Source organism: Arvicola amphibius, chromosome 3 (assembly GCF_903992535.2).
Source record: "Arvicola amphibius chromosome 3, mArvAmp1.2, whole genome shotgun sequence".
Classification (NCBI taxonomy): Eukaryota; Metazoa; Chordata; class Mammalia; order Rodentia; family Cricetidae; genus Arvicola; species Arvicola amphibius.
Window position 1 is genome coordinate 78,241,187 of NC_052049.1, and position 14,060 is coordinate 78,255,246.

General features: G+C 40.0%; 1 protein-coding gene and 1 pseudogene across 1 annotated transcript in view; one reads left to right on the plus strand and one right to left on the minus strand.

Annotated features, from left to right (window-relative positions):
- The window catches only part of Trpc6 (transient receptor potential cation channel subfamily C member 6), a 122,062-nt gene that overhangs the window by 55,479 nt on the left and 52,523 nt on the right, over positions 1-14,060 (plus strand).
- Positions 3,809-4,330, minus strand: LOC119809720 (annotated as a pseudogene).

Consider the following 14,060-nt stretch of genomic DNA (forward strand, 5'->3'; position numbering starts at 1 on the left):
GAGTTTCCTGATAGTACACAGCTCGTGTCATTTAAAATGGAGCTCTCAGATGGAACAGGAAGTTTGTATAGTATAGATATTATCTATTTGGCTATTGACAATAAATCAGTTCATCATTGGATGATAACTTTTAAAGCTTTCTGAAATTGAAAAGGCATTCCCACAACTCTTTAGGAAATTGGACCTAAGCAAGCAATCTACAGTTTAACTATGGTCCCAGCACCCAGGGTAATCTTGATTCAGAGTTCTTTTTATAGTTTCTGTTTGTTTATTGATTTATAGACTCATTAGAGAGTTTCTTCATGGCCCTGCACTTGACTCTGGAATCCAAAGAAGAGTTCAGGGTTTTAGAGCACAGAACGCACAAGAAGAGAAGGGGAAATGTATGATGATTCTGAAGCTAAAATGAAGGACAACATTTTAAGAACAGTGTTTCAAGGCCAAGGCACAGATATGATGAAGATTAAAAAATAAAGAAATAAGGCCCTGAAGATGCCATTTTGGTCATGATGACTGTTCTGATCAGACAATCTCACTGGTGCAATAGTGACATGAACGTTATGGGAGTTAGTAACCTTAGGTCCACTCTGTGAGTGGAAATCCATACTTGGCATCATTAAAGGGGCTAGAAACATGTGGTTAGATTGGCTATAGGCCCTAGAGGAAAACCCAATACTATTTTTCTACTAAATTGTCTTCGTATTAAAACATACTTATTTTTAATTGACATGCAATAACGGTATGCATGCATTCTATAATGCAATTATAACGATCACATCAGGATTATCATACCAATCACCTCAAATATTTCTTGTTTCTCTGTACTGAGAACACTTAGAACTCTTTTCTAGTGATTGTAAAATGTACATCATTATTAATTGTAATTGTATGGCCTATTTTTCTATCCCAAATATAGCACTGTATCCATTAATCAGTCTTTTCATTTCTGCCACCTGTGACCTTTTGTGTCTCTTGCAATCACTATTATACTGTTTAGTTGGATGAGATAAATGTTTTCAGCATCCACATATAAGCAAGAACTCATGTGCTATTGTTTTCCTGTGCCTGACTTATTTTGCTTAAATAATGTTCTGCAGGCTCATCTGTTCTACTAAAAACCACAGGATTTATGGTTGAACAGGACTTCAGTGTGCACATGTACCAGAGTTTCTTTATGTTCTCTAGCTGGTGGGTTCTTAGATTGATCCCATTTATTGACTATTATAAATAATGTTGCCATAATTGTGAAAAGATAGGTATACACACACACATACACATACACACACACATGCACACACACACTTCTTTTCCTTTGTGGATGTTCTGAACAGTGGTATCACTAGATCACACTGTAGCTATGTTTGATTTTTTGAGAAATATTAATTCCATCAACAATACATATTGCATTTTCTCTGTATCTCACCGGCACCTTCCTTTTCATTTTAATCCTAACCATTCCCACAAAGAATTCTAATTGCACTTTGGACATGAATTTCTGTGATGATGTTGCCTGGTATGCATGATTTTCATGTATGTATTTTTTTGAAGAATATCCGTTCACATTATTTGACTGATACTGGACTTGAACAATCATGATTAAGAAGCTTTGTAGTCTACAGTAGATAAAGTAGAGTTCCAGTAAGCTAAATTTCTCAAATCATCAACTTCATAATAGCCCTAATGTAGGTCTACCCCCATTTCATTTCTTCCACTAAGCAATATGAGGCTCAGCAGCTGATTCAGTAAACTGCAGGATCAGGCTTCCATGGTCTCACCATTGGTTTGACTGCTTCCCCAAATGACAACAAGTCCAGATCCCAAAGTCTCAGAGTTTCGTTACAGTGAGCTCTTGAGTGATTTCCAGGTTAGGGCTTGGAATCACAAAAGCCCCAAGTGACTCAGAACAATACTTGATGGACTGAATACTCAGTACCCGAGTTCTGAAACTGAGATTCCCTACATCATAATCCTGAGCTTTTAAAGTGGCCTAAACAGTCCCATTTCTACTGTAAAGTTTAAGTCCTCAGTGCTAAACAGTGAAGGTCAAGTGATGTTAGGCATCCAACCCAAGTCCCAGACATTCAGTTAAAAAGAGCCAGTAACCAGATTTCTCCTTGATGAAGGGAACTCTGGCTCTTGAATGAAGGAAAAAATTCAGGTTTCTGACCCATACAGCAAGGGCTTTTCTGATTTATTTATTTATGTTTTTTGTTATTGTTCTGTTCTAGTGATCCCTTCTCCTTACTAGCTCTCCTTCCTTACATTCAGTGACATTTCCTCAAAAGGCTTTCCTAGACCCATGGATTGATTTTTAAAATGCCTGAAACTGACTTGCACAGCAACATAGTGCCAGTAGTGTAAGAGCATTTAATCTTTTCTCTTTTCTACCTCATCCCCTTTGGCCTCACTTCTGTAGGTGGAGGCTGCTCATTTATTTCCTAGCCTGAAATAATCACACAGAAACTACATTAATTACAACACTCCTTGTCCAATAGCTTAGGCTTCTTGTTAACTAACTCTTACATCTTAATTTAGCCCATTCCTATTATTTTGTATTTTAACATGAGGCTCATGGTTTACCGATAGGGTTTTGGCCAGTGTCTGTCTCCTTTGGTGACTATGTGGCATCTTTTTGACTCTGCCTTCTTTCCCCCAGCATTCAGTTTAGTTTTCCTGCCTATCTCTATTCTGCCCTGCCATAGGCCAAGCAGTTTTTTTTATCAACCAATGATAATAAAATATATTTACAGCATACAGAGGTAAATTCCACATCACCTCCCATTTTCTGTCTAAATAAAAAGGAAGGTTTTAACTTTAATACAGCAAACTTACATAGAACAAAACAATTATCAAACAAGAATTATAATTAAAATATTTAGTCCATTTACATTTGGCAAATTAAGCAAAATGATCTATTATTTAATCCTAGCTTTGTGAGTCAAAAGTTTTATATCTAATCTATCTTTTATAATTATAACTATCTTTCTTCAATTCCATCAAAGACCCCATATATATATATATATATATACATATATATATATATATATGTATATATATATATATATATATATGTAGTGTGAAGCGGCGGGCTGTGTCCCGCCACCCGGCTAGCTTTACCCAAAATAATTACACGGAAACTGTATTCTTTTAAACACTGCCTGGCCCATTATCTGTAGCCTCTTATTGGCTATTTCTCATATCTTGCTTTAACCCATATTTAGTAATCTGGGTAGCACCACGAGGTGTGGCTTACCAGGAGAGATCTTAACCTGCGTCCATCTCGGAGAGGAGCAGCATGGAGACTCCTATGGCGACTGCCTGAAGCGTCTCCCCAACTCTACTTCCTTGTTCCCACAATTCTGTTCTGTCTACTCCACCTACCTAATTTTTCTGTTCTCTTAAAGGGCCAAGGCAGTTTTTTTTATTAATTAACCAATGAAAGAAACATAGACAGATAACTCTCCTCCATCAATATATATATATATATATATATATATATATATATATATATATATATATAAAACCTAAGTTAACAGGAAGTGCATTGTTAGCAACTTCCAAAACACTAGAATTGACAGACACATCTTGTTGCCTGAACGGTCACTCAAATTCTTCTGTAGCATTGAGGCATCCATCTTCTGCCTATAGGCACATAGTGTCTGGCAGACTTTTCCAAGAAGCAAGAAATTTCAAAGACAGTTCTGCCTATTTTGGCAACTTGTCAGCACTTTTGTCTATGTCCTGTAGAATGTCTGGCAGACTGTTTCATGAAGCAGGAACCCTGAAGGATGATCTTATCTTCTTTTTTTTTTTTATGTTGAAAAAGTGTATATTTAGAATTAGCCGGCAGGACTCAGTTTAGATGATTCCAATTTTGTTGGCAACATCCAGAGCATCATAATCAGGAGCCAACCGGACATACGCCTTCTTCTCTCCGTCGGGCCTTATGAGGGTGTTGACTTTGGCCACATCGATGTCGTAGAGTTTCTTCACAGCCTGTTTGATCTGGTGCTTGTTGGCCTTGACGTCCACAATGAACACAAGTGTGTTGTTGTCTTCTATCTTCTTCATGGCTGACTCGGTGGTCAGGGGGAATTTGATGATGGCATAGTGGTCAAGCTTGTTCCTCCTGGGCGCGCTCTTCCGGGGGTATTTAGGCTGCCTTCATAGCCGCAGGGTCTTGGGCCGCCGAAAGGTGGGCGATGTGCGAATCTTCTTCTTTTTGTGGCTGTGGACGCCTTTCAGCACTGCCTTCTTGGCTTTCAAGGCCTTCGCTTTAGCTTCCGCTTTGGGAGGGGCAGGAGCTTCCTTCTTCGCTTTCGGCGCCATCTTGACGATCTTATCTTCTTGAGTCAACTTTAGCAGTCATTTTTTCTGTGGTTCCTGCATGTCCAGTTTATACAGCATAACATCAAGCAATCCAAGCTTGCCAAATGGCTAACTAACTCCATAATGAGCCTCTTCAATGCTCATCATCCTCTTGAAGTAGATTGGTGCTGCCAGGAGCAGATGTGTCTCATTGTCATTAAAAGTCCCATAAGTTCTTAAAACATTTGAATGCTATATTCTGAAGGTCTCTGAAAGATTTGAAGAATACCTATCTAACTGAAATTTATCTCTGTATATTTAGAAAACCCAACTAACATGACTACAAGTTTGACTACTGTGATTATCTATTAATTTGTATTTTTAACTACATATTACATTTTAGATGAGCTGTACAAACACAATAACTTGATCAAGAGTAGAAATAAATATAACAAAATTGACCTTAAATTTGTATCAATAGACCAAGATCCATACCAATGCAAAATATTCATATCTATATCATATCCTCATTTAAATGAAAACAAACATTTATAAATAATATTTGGGAATTTGAGTGTAGTTATCTCTAATCTGCTTCTTGCTTTTTGTTGGGCAAAATATTTTGAGGGTTTGCAGAGACTTTTCAAAAGGTCTTGTTCCATCAAACCACATTAGCTTGGAAGGAATACACAGGTTCTCATCTTCTGTGGAAATAAAAGCAGAACCTTTTTAAGGCAACATATCCTTAGACTCAAAATTTGAAGTCAAGATACCTTCAAAATATATATGCCAGTTTATCTTAGCAGCTCCCATAATTAAATATCTCTCTGTACTTAGCTCATTCACAGTCAAAAAATTCAAAGAAAACTCAGTAATATACATAATCCAGACTCTCAGTATATATTCCATCTTTATGTGACTTGTTTTTATACTCTATTACTTTTTTACAAGTTTAATATTTATTTTATTATCTTTACTTCTTTAATCTATGACTTTCTGTACTCTTTTATATTATTACTGCCTACACTCTTTTTCCTCTCTTTCTCTCAAGCCTACATATATTTATGCTTTTTCATCTGAATCTGTATTTATTTAATGTGTATCTGTAATTATTCTCTGATCAGGAGTGCTTTTTTTTAAATGCTAAAAGGGCATGACTAGGACCAGCTCCATGACCCTGCCTGTTGGCTCTGCCCAGTTCAACATGGAGGAGGCATGTTCACTGCATATTCCAGGGTTGCAGTGGATCTATGTCACCATTAGGCAATTTGTAACATGCTGCTCACAGACCCTATTTAAGTGCTTGGCCTCCTGAAAGAGCCAGAGCTATTTGTGAAACTATCATAAATCAGGAAGTCCTCTGCTAAAGAAGCTGCACAGCCTTTGTCGACAATGCTGAGTCAGGAAGACCTTTCTTAAAGGAGCTAGTGCACCTCTACTTGTTGCCAGCAAACAGAGCCCATACCAAAAAAACAAAAATCCTGCAAGGTACCAAGAAGCCTGTGTTAAACTCCTGTTTTTTGTTTGTGTGTGTGTGGGTGTGTCTAGAATTTTGTTTAAACTCTCTCGAGGCTTTATGTGTATCGTAGTTAGCCCCATAATGGATGTCAATTGGTGTAGGTAGATGGCTGCGAGTTCAATTTCTTGTCTGCCCAGACCTAAAATAATCACAAAGAAACTATATTAATTACAACACTGCTTGTTCAATAGCTTAGGCCTTGCGTATTAGCTAACTCTTACATCGTAAATTAAGCCCATTCCTAATTATTTTGTATTTTACCATGAGGCTTGTGGTTTACCTGTAAGATTTCAGTGAGCATCTGTCTTCTTTGGTGGATACATGGTGTCTCTCTCATTCAGCCTTCTTTCTCCCAGTATTCAGTTTAGCTTTCCAGCCTAGCTCTATTCTTTCCTGCCACAGACCAAAGAAGCTTCTTTATTAACCAATGATAATAAAAGATATTTCCAGCATTCAGAAGGGAATCACACTTCCCATGTTTGGAGCACAGAAACTAGAACATTCTGGTGTATTTATCTGGCAAATAGTGGAACAGTTAGACCAACAAGTTGTCTCCTGGAGTAAAGGCACCTGCTACCATGTTTGTAAAACTCTGTTTGATAACTGTAACTCATATGGTTCTAGAAGGAAATAACTGATTCATGTAAGTCTTGTTCTGACTTCCACATGTGTGCTGTGACATGCACATCATACACACACACACACACACACACACCCTGAAAGGAAAAATATTTGAACTGCTGAATGACTGAATTAATGCCATTGGTAACTCATGTTTAAAATCATACCTGATGGTTGAATAAAGGCACTCTGCAAGATTGGTTTCAATAAATGGAAGCCATGTGCTGCTTGATTTAACTTTCTCATTCTTCATAGCTGTATTTTCTGATACACAAAAGTTCCTGTAGATGGAACCTTCTGCAATGGGTCCTTGGATCTAGCCTTAATGTGTGGTAAAGGTTGAAAAATGTAAGAAATGTCTCTAGAGTCTAAGCAAATGACAACTCAATCTCAAGTTTTTCTTCAAGGCAAAAAATATTGCTTCTTCAGAAGGATACATAGTCAAGTTGAATGAAGCAGGTAAGAACCCCAGTAAGTGCAGTGTGTGAGTATATATGGGGGTTCTACTAGGTTCTTATTCATAATGCAAAGGGGTCTCATGTCTCACTTTGACTGATCAGAACTTCAGTTCATATCCTGAGATTGGTTGGTTCAAATGATGCAGTTGAGAAGCAGAACATTTTTTTTTCTTTCAGCAGAGTGAGCAACCTTTAGCACATATTTGATTTCAAGAAGTCATGACCCTGGAAAAATTAGAATTTCTCCCAAGCAGCTTCTTCAATTGTTTTTTTTTCCTTTTCTTTTCTTTTTTCATTTGTCTTCACTTTTTGATGGAAAGGACAGTAAATTTTGTTTACGTGTCCAACAGGAATAAGATCCAGATATGTCGTTCATGACTGTTCTTGGGAAGCAGCATCTCCAATGTAGGTTCCTCACAGCCATTACATCAAATCTGAGACATCAGACCACCTCTCTCTCAACTCAAGAACCCGAGTACTTTAACCAAACTCTCATATAAATATGAGCAAGTACTTAAAATTCATATGGATTAATTTTGTTTTGGAGGCTCATTTTTAAAAAAGATAATGGACTTGGCTGAGCTTGGATGTGGGTGTCTTCCCTAACAGAGCTCAGAAGGGTGAGAAATGATGACACACCAGAGACTCATAGTAACAAGTTCCACAGCTGGCATCCTCCCTGAATGGATTCTCTCTAGTCATTTCGAAGGAGATCACCAGGCAAGAGTTAAGTTCCACCATGAGCTTGGCCTGGTGATGTTGACTTGGGCCTCCTGTTCCTCTCTCCATCCTTGCACTATGCCTAGAATTTTGTTAAAAAAATCAATGCAGACCTGTGTAGATTACATCACTTGGATCATTTATTTTCTAGTACTGGCCTGGATTAATCCTATGGGAGGGACATATGGCTCCAAAACACAGGAGAGTGAAGTCCTGGTCTCTGGCTCATTCCTCAAGGATATGCTGTGCTCTCTCTGTCTCTCTCTGTGTCTATGTCTGTGTCTGTCTGTCTCTCTCTCTCTCTCTCTGTGTATGTGTACACATACAAGCATGCATGTACATGTGCACACACAGGTTCCTACAGAATCCAAAAGAGAGTGTCGGATCCTTGAGCCAGAGTTACAGGTGTTTGTGAGCCATCCAACATGAGTGACAAGAACTGAATTCCTGCCCAATGCACATGCAGTGTGAGTGTTTTTACCTCTAGGCCATCTCTGCCTCTCACACTTCTGATACCCAGCCATCTCTGTATATCACTTTATACTTGCACCTTCATTGTCCAGGCGCAGGCACCGTGTTGTGCTGGAATTCTCCACACTCCTAATGGCCCCTTCATTAAACTCGCATTATGCAGTGCACCCTCATTGTCTGTCCTGGAGCCCTCTTATATAGATGTTCATGGGATGGGAAAGGGCCTGCAGGAAAAACACAGGACAGAATGAAAGTCAGGGTTTCAGGCCATGAGGAGTTCACAGGAAAATCAAAGCCAATTGAGTGGAAGCAGAATAAAGAGTTGCTACCTAGAAAACCATCTGGGGGTCACACAGGTTTGTGCATTGTGAAGGGGAATGGCCACAGACTTTGTGTAATGTGAAGTTCAGGCAGGAAGAGTAGAGCACACTGGGAAGATATTGAGTCTATATTTAAGGGTCAAAAAATCTCAAGGGTGGCATTAAAAACTCCCCAGTGAGTTTGCTGTTTCCTTCAATTATGAAATATCATGTTTGTATAGCAAGTCACATTGTGCTTTAGCCTGTATGTTTTGCTTTTTGTTTTCTGCTGTAGCATCGTACATTGTGATTGTTTGCTGTGGGGTTAATGCAGAGTTTAAAGGCCATGGACTTGGTTTCCCTGGAAGATAGGAGCTGCTCATTTGGCAGTTACGTTCTTGTGCTCACAGAGCAACACACTCCCACGTGTGTGAGTTCACTAATGAATAAAGCGAAACAGTTTCTGCTGCCACAGGACCAAGGCAAGCATCTCTCTAATATTTATTACTTCCTCAAATCCAAAAGACGACTGGAATACATATGGAGTAAATAAACACATACAAACAGAGTTAGTACTATGTAATTATAATAAAATTACATCTGTCATTCATCCTGACCAATGATGATTGCAAGCTCACTTCCTATATTGATCAACAGTTTTCAAATAACCAACTCTAATTCTTCCATGGAATAATTACACATGCAATAAAACCTAGATTCCCAAATCTCCTTCATTCCCTTTTCCTAAGCTGAATATATGGAATCTGCGTCTGTGATCACTAACTTTTGCTTTAGTAGATAGATATGTGCTTGAATTTACATATTCACAAGGATTTTACAGAAAAAACTAAATAGCAAATAACAATAAGAACAACAACAAGAAATGCAAGCTAAGCAAGGCACTTACGTGGAGCTTAGTTGTCCAAGAGCACTTCCATTTGATAAAAGCACATCTCGGAGCAGGAAGTAGAGAAAGCGACTGCACATGCTCTGGCTCCAGTGCGCAGTCCGTTCTGCTCAGCAGCTAATTCACATCACTGGCCTTTTCAGCTGAGATGGATTATTCCTTCTCTTACTATCTGAGGCAACAGGCACTATTTTTTCAGAGAAAAGAATTACAGAAATGAGGTATGTAAAAACTGCTTTTCATGACCCAATTGAGAACTGAGCATCCTGGGAGGTAGGGGTTAGTTTGGATTGTTTCCTAGAACTGTTATTTTATATTGTAATGAAAAAATTAGAATAGAGATGATAATGTAGATTATTAAATTTTAACCATATTAAATATTGCTGAATGGATAGAAAAATTGCATGTGAGCAAGAAAGAAAGTGTGTGTGTATGAGTGTGTGCATGTATACATATTTAAAACAGAAGAGCTGGTTTGTCAGAATGACCTTGCAGTTGAAATGAAAATAGCTCTTGTTGACACAGGACTACAGCTGAGCAGTTGTTTTCAATGGGTGACTGTTCCAGGCTGTGTTTTCTAAAATAACTCTTGTTGACACAGTGCTGTGAACTGAGCAGTTGCTTTCAATGGAGGATTCTTCCAGGCTGAGTTTTCTACTAAGATACAGTTCTACAGGACAGCTCTATAAAATCCATTTTCAGAGAGTAACGCGGCCCATTAACACATTTTAAATTCTCTGAAAGGCTGAAACACTCCTCTTTTAAAAGCTGATCTACTACTTTGTATTTACAGCTTAAAGTCACAGATGAAGCCACCAGCACTTGTGAGCAAAACTCAAACACAAAAGCAAAGCAAAGCAAAGCAAAGGCCAACCCTTCCCATGCTTCATTGCACCGTGGCTAGAATGAGCAGGGTAGGAGGGAGCAGTGTGCTCCCCCAGCATCGAGGGGCACTTGCTGCCTCTCTGCACTGGAGTTGGGGACTAGCTCCACCATGTGTGCCCTTATTGTTCTAAAGACATTGAAAATGCCTATGGAAACATTCTATACTCCATTTTTCTGCTGAAACAACATAAAAGATAACATGAAAAGCCATATTTTTTTAAATGAAAATGGGTCAGAAATCAGTGTCACTGTATTTCAGGTGTCTGTGGCACAGCCACCAGGGTAAGACAGAGCAGCGTCTCCCTGGAAAGCAGCTTTTACTTCCCATGGAAAGTAGAGCAGAGAGGGGAAGAGACCACGTCCCAGGACTAATACCTTGCCAAAATAGAACATAGCATTTTGTTTTAAATAATAGCAAGATAATAAATTGCTATTTTAAATTTTAGAATGCATGTATCTCTACTATGGCATATTCTAGTTGAACATCAGCTTAAACATAGTGTATGAGCAAATGAAACTATGGAAACCAAGTGAAAAAGTGAGCAATAAATGAAGGTACTAATAAGATGCTTTCCTTCTTTAGGAAAACAAAATCCTTCTGGGCTAATTGTAATGGATTACTAAAAATTGCTGTGGATCCCCAAGTACCTTGCTGCAGGATCCCTGGAGGCACCAGGCAGTGGGCAGGGGGTCCCAAGAGCAGCCAGTCCTAGGCAGGGATTACACATGAGACCATGCTGCAGGTCTCCAAAGGTGGCTGGTCCCCGGCGGCATCTCTGGCGGTGAACCATGTGGCGGTGGTGGGCAAGAGACAGATGGAGGCATGCCATGCAGAGTGAGGTTGGATATTTATTTAGTAGTTAATGAAAAGGAAGGGAGAAGGGGAGAAGAAGAGAGAGAGAGAGAGAGAGAGAGAGAGAGAGAGAGAGAGAGGAGAGAGAGACTGAAGCTGCCTCTCCAAGAGAGAGCCAGAAAAGAGAGACTAAGGCTGCAAGCAGGAAGGAAGACCTGCCTGCCTCAGTGGATGGGGGAGGGAGTGGGTGGGGCTTGTCTTTTCAAGAGACAGAACAATCATTACATTCCCATCTCTTTTTTATAAAAAAAATCTGGAGGTTAGGCACCACAGGTTAAAGGAATTGGGACAGCAGATTCTCAAAACTTCTTCCTGCTTATTTGTGGGCATCAACTTTGGGGGGAACCTGAGAAGGCTGGGTGCTGGTCACATCCTGGCATAGTTGGTCTCTTTGCTCATGTCTGGTGTTTGTGGTATGGAAATGTCTGGTGTCTCTTACACCTGTTTAAGGTATTGGCAGAACAGAGGACAAAGTTAAATTAAGGGAAAAAAATAGGACCAAGGAATTGAGGGGTATGTATCTGACCTGTTTAAGGTGGATCCTTCAGTTCGCTCCCTGGAACTCACAGGAATTCTTTGGGTTTGTGAAAACAGAAGTTTTAGACATATACATTGTATAAACAATAGCATAGTTATGTCAGAATGACTGTGACAGATGTTTTTGCACAATGAAAATTATTTTTAAGACTATGGAATGCACAATGAGAGAGAAGTTTGATAACTTGTATTTGTCCTCACACCTTTATAACTTGTAGGTCTTATATTTGTATTTTAGTGAAATTTGTTTGGTGAGGTTGTCCTTTTAAACTGACAAAACCTCTCAGCTATCAAACTGCATTAGAGATCCTCAAGAAGTATAAAATGTTACTTGAGTTACTGATTAAAAAATGACAGAGAACTTACTTGGTTGGCACCCAGAGCTACGTCTCATAGTCCTCCATGGTCACCGAAGGTTGCATTTGCCTTTGCTGTTTAGTGGAGGGCCTGCCAGACTCTAAAAGATCCTGTGGGATAAGGAATCTGTAGGAAGACAGGCCTACCTTGACCTGAGCAGCGAGGCTATCAATCCAGTGATTCTGTCCACATCTGGAGATCTTTAGTTTAGATGAAAGGCAGTTTTGTCTAGTGGTCAGCACTTGGCAGTTACAGTGAATTGCAGATGGACTTTGTTGTGTGTCCATTTGTCTTCTGTCTTCTTTGGAGGCAATAGAGTGCTGCTGCTAGGGGCCAACCTCTCTCTTTTTGTTATGAAAAGTTTTTTTAATAATTAAATATTTAGATGCTATATCTCCTAGATCTCTGAGCAGTTGAGAGCTGTTTATCAGGTAAAATTACAGTATAGAATCTGTCTGGAGAGGTGGGTCTGAGCTTGACTGTACTGGTTCTTAAAGGTAAGATTTATACTCATAAAAAGACAGAAAGAAGAAAAAACTGCAATAGAAGGTTAACGGCAGAACCGACAATAGTAGAGAACATCCTAAAATATTTTAAATGAGGGTTGGAATAAATATAAAGTATTTTTGTAAGAGACTTAAAAGTACATAGCACTTTAAAACATGAGATTTTTTGTAGTCTGAAATGAGATGCAATAAACAGACAATCATAACATTTAACCGTAAACACGGGTGCATTTAAGTTACATGTATGAACATACACACAGAGTAAACAGGAATTGGGATGCTCTTGGTGGGCCCTACCAAAGGCATGTCACTGCACAAAACACATGCAACAGAGTCAACAAGAGGAATTTAGTGAACAACAAAAAAAAAGCATAAGTAAACCAGGGGAACAAGGCAGGGTATAGTTCAGTAAAAATGGGAGAACTTGGTCAACTAACCTGGCTCTCAGTTAAGATGGCAGTAAGGTCACCCATGTAACAGAGCTAACACTGGGGAGCCAGGAAGGGAATACCTTAGTAAAGATGGCAGAACTTGGTCACCTGATCTGGCTCTCAGCCAAGATGGCAACAAAGTCACCTGACCCAAGTCAAAATGGCAGCAGTCACATGTTGTATGGAAAAGCCACAATTTTTGAGCTATAGGGATTTTAAGTTTAATAAGAGAGACCTAGAGGCATGATCCACCCTGTCGCTGAGCTGTCATGCCACAAGCTGAGGCGGGAAGCAAAAGGCTGGAATTGAAAAAGCTGCTTCATGGATCTAACCAATCTTGTTGGCAGCAGTAGCAGGGGCAGTTTGAGGAAACTCCTTCCATTTGCCTGTGCACTGACAGTAGTTAGACAGTGCCCACTGATAGTAGTCAGAAAGCTCCCATAAAAGTGGAGCTGGTGGGACACCAGTAAAGTAAGGGTAGGAGCTGAAGAAGTAGGGCATCAAGGCCTGGGGTTTTAGGGCCCCTAAAGACGTCCACACCAGGGGGAAAGACATGAATGGCTTGCTATCCAAGGCTGAAATTGTGAAAACCCATGAGCTACCACAAGGCCTATAATGGGATGTCTCCCCCTATATGCGGGGTGCAAATCGGCACGAATACCACAGAACCTGTGACAGGGTGTCCCCTGACCCCGGGTGGGTGCTATGGCCTGGCTGGATCTAGTCAGGGTGACTCAGAAGCTAGAGAGGCCAGAGGCCATTCCAAGCAGCCTTTTATGACAAGGGGACAAAAAGAAAAGAAAAGAAATGGAAAAAAAAGAGAAAGAAGAATCCGAGGGACCCTGGGCCCCTAGTCGAATGCTCCACACAGAGTGTGCAGTGCTAGCATGGGTTGACTGACCCCGGGTCAGTGCAAACACAATTTTAGCTGAGGGAAATGACCATAATAGAATGGGGGAAACTCACCAATTGAAGCGGGTGGTGTGAGTAGAAATTGCGCTCAGGCAATTTCTGTGGTTATTGTGGAGAAAATACCTGGTTCTGGATCCCGACCCTGGGAGAGGGGCTTGGGGGGTGGTAGAGCCATCCAAGTCACAGCACCAATGTAATAGATTTTTAAAAATTACTGCAGGATCCCCAGCAGGCAGGGCGCAGTGGGTCCCAAGAGCAGCTAGTCCCAGGCAGGGA